Source organism: Miscanthus floridulus, chromosome 17 (assembly GCF_019320115.1).
Source record: "Miscanthus floridulus cultivar M001 chromosome 17, ASM1932011v1, whole genome shotgun sequence".
Taxonomy (NCBI): Eukaryota; Viridiplantae; Streptophyta; class Magnoliopsida; order Poales; family Poaceae; genus Miscanthus; species Miscanthus floridulus.
In genome coordinates, this window is record NC_089596.1 from 9,962,476 (window position 1) to 9,967,318 (window position 4,843).

A 4,843-nucleotide genomic window follows, 5' to 3' on the forward strand; every position below is an offset into this window, starting at 1 on the left:
TTGGGGTTTAGGGCTGACGATGAGGAGGCTGATAAGGCAAGAAAGGCAGCCAGTAAAGCTAGCAGTCAACAGAACACCGATACTTGTCAGAGGACTGAAGAAATTGATACAACTGGGGCAGTCATTGAAGTTGATGACTATTTACCAGGGGAGAGGACTGTGGTGCACGATCCAAATCGGCCCAATATGGATCTTGGCATAGTTTATTCTAACATCAAGGAGTTTAGATTGGCGGTGAGATAATTTGCTATAAATAAAAAGTTTGAACTACACGTTGTCAAAACAGATCCTAAAAGATATATTGGAGGTTGCAAGGGGGGAGAAGATTGTCCTTGGCATCTTGTTGGGCGTAGACAGCCTGATGGGTGCATCGTTATGGTACTAACTTTCATTTTGCATTCCATTAATTTTTTCCCTTCAATAATTTTAAGGCTGCTAATGTTTTTTGCCCTTCTATATTAGTTGCCTTGACTAATTTTTTTGTTGTTGCAGGTGACAGTGGTTGTTGATAAGCATACATGTGAATCAAGTGCTAGGAGGAAGACTACCACACCAACCAGTACTTGGGTTGCTTCAAAGGCAATACATCTCCTTAGGAAGAAAACAGCTATGGGCCCTAAGGAACTGCAAAAAACTTTACAGGATGACCACAAGTGTATAATTCATTATGATACTATTTGTAGAGGTAGGCAAATTGCTTTGAGAGAATTGTATGGCAAATGGGAAGAGAGCTTTCAGCTGCTATTCAATTGGAGGGCAGAGGTCCTGAAGAGGTGTCCAGGTAGTGTTATTGAGATTGGCATCAAGGAGATAGATGGCAATTTCTATTTCCATAGATTTTTTTGTGCATTGAAACCTTGCATTGAAGGTTTTTTAGAAGGATGCAGGCCATACCTTAGCATAGACTCTACTGCACTTAATGGTAGATGGAATGGTCATTTAGCTGCAGCTTGTGGTATAGATGGTCACAACTGGATGTACCCAGTTGCTTTTGGGTTCATTGATGGTGAGACAATAGATAACTAGACTTGGTTTATGACTCAGTTGCACAAGGCCATAGGAGATCTTCCTGTTTTAGCTATTTTGTCAGATGCGTGCAAAGGTCTAGAAAATGTAGTTAAGAATGTGTTTCCGCAGGCTGAACATTGGGAGTGCTTTAGACATCTAATGAACAATTTCATTAAAAGGTTTGGTGGTGACGTGTTCCCTAAGATGTATCCTGCAGCTAGAGCTTATAGAGAATCAGTTTTCAATTATTTTTACAAGTCAGTCATTGATGCTAGTCCTCAAGTGTTGGTTTGGATGGAGGCTCACCATTACAAGCTTTGGATGAGATCTGGCTTCAATCCTGAGATTAAATGTGATTATATCACTAATAACCTTGCTGAAGTGTTCAACAATTGGATCAGGGACTGGAAAGACCTTCCTGTTGTTGAGCTTGCAGACAAGCTCAGAGAGATGATTATGGTGCTATGGGCGAAAAGGAGAAACATTTTAGAAAGGCTTACTGGAAAGATCCTCCCAGCAGTGATACAACAGTTGAAAGCCAGAACTAGAGGACTTGGGCACTTGACTGTTATAGATGGTGGAAGTGCTGTAGCTAAAATTTGGGACACCACAAACACTCGCAGTAGACATGTTGTTAAGTCTTCTCTACATGAGTGCACCTGTCTTGAGTGGCAGCATACTGGTAAGCCTTGCCAGCATGCTTTGGCTTTGATTACAAGTGTACAGTCTAGTAATGTACATATGGAGGACTTTGTGCATGAGTATTACTCTGTTGAGAGGTTCAGGGCAGCTTATAAGAGACTTATAGAGCCATTGCCTGATAGAACACAGTGGCTAGATGTTGATTTGCCTTTTGGGGTTAGGGCACCACTTGACAAGAGGACTGCTGGATGGTACAGAAAACTTAGGATCAAAAGCTTCCTTGAAGGTGGTGGTAGCAAAGGAAAGAAGGCAGCCAAGGAAGCAGCAAATGAGGCAGATAAACAAGCTGCAAATGAGGCAGAAAAGGGCAAGAAAAAAATGGTTAGAGGCAAAAGAAAGTGCAAGGGATGTGGAGAATTAGGCCATGGTGAAACAAGCTACAAATGCCATCTTAATGGGACTAAGAAAAGGTAAGACCCAACTATATGTACTTGCTGCCATGACTTGTTTTGCTAACTAAATTAAATACTTTTTTGTCCAAACTTGCAGGAAAAGAAAGCCAAGAAAAAATACAACAAAGTATGGTGAGAATGCAAAAATCCCAACAAAGAGAGCAAAGAAGGGAGGGAAATCTCAGGATACTGCTACTGAACCAGCAGCCCCAAATGCTTTCCATGACCAAGAAATCGCACCACCAGCCCCAGATGATTTGCATGCTTTAGAAATTGAAGTACCGGCCCCAGATGCTTCTCTCCATGACCAAGAAATGCCTACACCAGCCCCAAATACACTCACCAGCCCCACAAGGCTCACAAGGGACCAGATCATACAGAACAGCCCCAATAGGGTTACAAGAGGGTATGCTACACATTAATTCTCATTCTTTTATACTTGTATACTGCTTTCATACAAGTGACTCATAGTGCTACTTTTATTGCAGCCAACTGCAAAACCTGCTAGCTGAAGGTGTCTCACCAGTCAAGACAGTGCAAAAGAGGAGCCCACCAAAAAAACTCAAGCCAAGAAAACTGAAAACCAATTGAAGGTTTCGGTCTGGAATGTTATGTCCATCATGAAATTGTAACTTAAATTATATCTGGACATGTATCTCCATCATGAGAATGGAGATCTCTATGAAAACGTATCTCTGGACATGTATCTATGTATCTGGACCTTATTTAATTTATTTGGACCTATGTTATTATAACTTAAATGCTACCTATCTTGAATTTATCTGGACATGTACTTTGCTGGAATGTTATTGTGATCATGAAATTGTGTCAAAAGTCTGTCCAAATTCTATTGAAAGCCGGCCGGGATGGGTTATTTTCCCAGAACAAGCTTTGCGCGGCAAAACTATGAAATGATGATCACCAAAACTGTGATGTCGTTAACGTTCAGAAATGAGGACAGCAGAAATTCACTCTGGCTCTGTAGGTATTTTGGCTTGAATTGGACGGTCAACACGCTTCCGAATGTACCTGAGTTTACTGGTTCTGCTGATTACAAATAAGAATGCTGCGGTCATGAGGAATCCTTTTAACAGCAAGGGGGCAGCAGTATCAGTTCCTCGGCCAGAATTCCATCCTGGGATAATAGGTTGCACACTGATTGAAGCAAATCTCTGATCAGTATAAGCCTAATTACATTTCATGACAAGAAAAACAACAATGTTATAGGTTTTAGTAACCTCTGGAGGTTAAAACAACAAAATTGCTGTTTTTTTTAACGATGCAGGAGAGCTGCACGCAATTTAATCAAGAAAGCAAAAATAACTAAAGTTGGAGAAAACATCGATCAATCTCGTCAGATTGTTGATTGTAAATACAATATCCTTCCCTGAGCTATTAGAAAGTGCCAGCAATTCAAACCTGATAGATTCCAGAAAAACATCTTCATTTCATAGGACTTAGATGTCATTACAACACATTCTACAAATCAGTTACTAAACAGACCACCACGAGTCGTACCCCACACTTCTAGAACACAGTTACTAAACAACTTCACTTGCTAATAAGCACTACCACACCTAAAAGAACTAGGACTGCAATTAGTAAACATAGCACCACCAACAGCTGCACCAGAACGATAAGCTTGTCCATCTTGAGATCCATCCTCTCTTCCTCGTAAATCCTGCAATTAGGCTTCATTTCGACTAAGGCTTTAGTTTCACCATGACCTTCGTATGCTACTGCAGCTTGCATTTCTTCTTTTCGTTTCTTTTCCATGTCTTCTTTAATCTTCTTTGCAACTACTTTCTTGTAAGCATCAATCCACCTAAAGAATGGACATTTCTTCACTGCCTGTGGAAATGACAATACATAACACAAACTATTTATCCAAATCTTGACACAGTACCTAGTTCATCCATTTCTATATGACAAAAACAGATCATTATATACTCACAAATTCATCGTAGTTTATGCATTTGAAGAAAATTTTGCCGTTGTTCTTCCAGGATTTGCATTCCACTACTTTATCACCACATTCTGGGCATGGAATGAGAGGGATCCCGCTAGGGCCAAGTGGATACAGAGAAAGGGCAGCTGTTGGGATGAACGACGAACTAGACGAAGCCTCACCCATATCTGGCGTCGGGGCAGCGGCGGCGTCCTGGAGCGGACGCGTTGGGGCGGCAGCGGCGTCCTGGCGCGGACGCGTCGGGGCGGCGGCGGCGGCCTAGCGCGGAGGCCGTGGCTGGGAAGGAAAGGGCCGAGGAGGTGGGCTGCTGTCGGCCGTCGGCGGCATCGGCGGCGGTGGAGCAGTTCCCTCTGTTCGTCTTCGTCTCGTCTCTCTCCCGTTCTCTCCGTGCTCTCTCTCCCGTGAAGATAGGGTGAATGAAAAGGAACGAAGGGATAAGGCTCGGGGGCAAAACGGGAAGAAAAAGATGCCACAGCAAAAAAAAATTAATTTGGCAACAAATCCTCCACAGGGCATATTTGCGGGTGTGTATCGTTTGAGAATGGCAAACGGACGAATCCCATTTATGGGATGGTAAAATTGCGAAGCCTAGTTTTCGTAATAGCAGAATCGTCATTTTCTCATGCGTCTCCCCTAACAAATAAAGTACTTAAAATTAGGGGAAAGCTGTAAATCAAAACTCAAAAGTCCGGCCATATGGGATCCGATTTGGAGTCTTGAGTATGTAGGGCCCAGCCTAGGTTTGGGTTTCGGAGATACCCAGACGGCTAAA

The 4,843-nt window shown here is 42.5% G+C and overlaps 1 pseudogene; it reads left to right on the top strand.

Annotated features, from left to right (window-relative positions):
- The first annotated feature begins 609 nt into the window (after positions 1 to 609).
- Positions 610 to 2,693, top strand: LOC136517256 (uncharacterized; annotated as a pseudogene).
- The last annotated feature ends 2,150 nt before the right edge of the window (positions 2,694 to 4,843 follow it).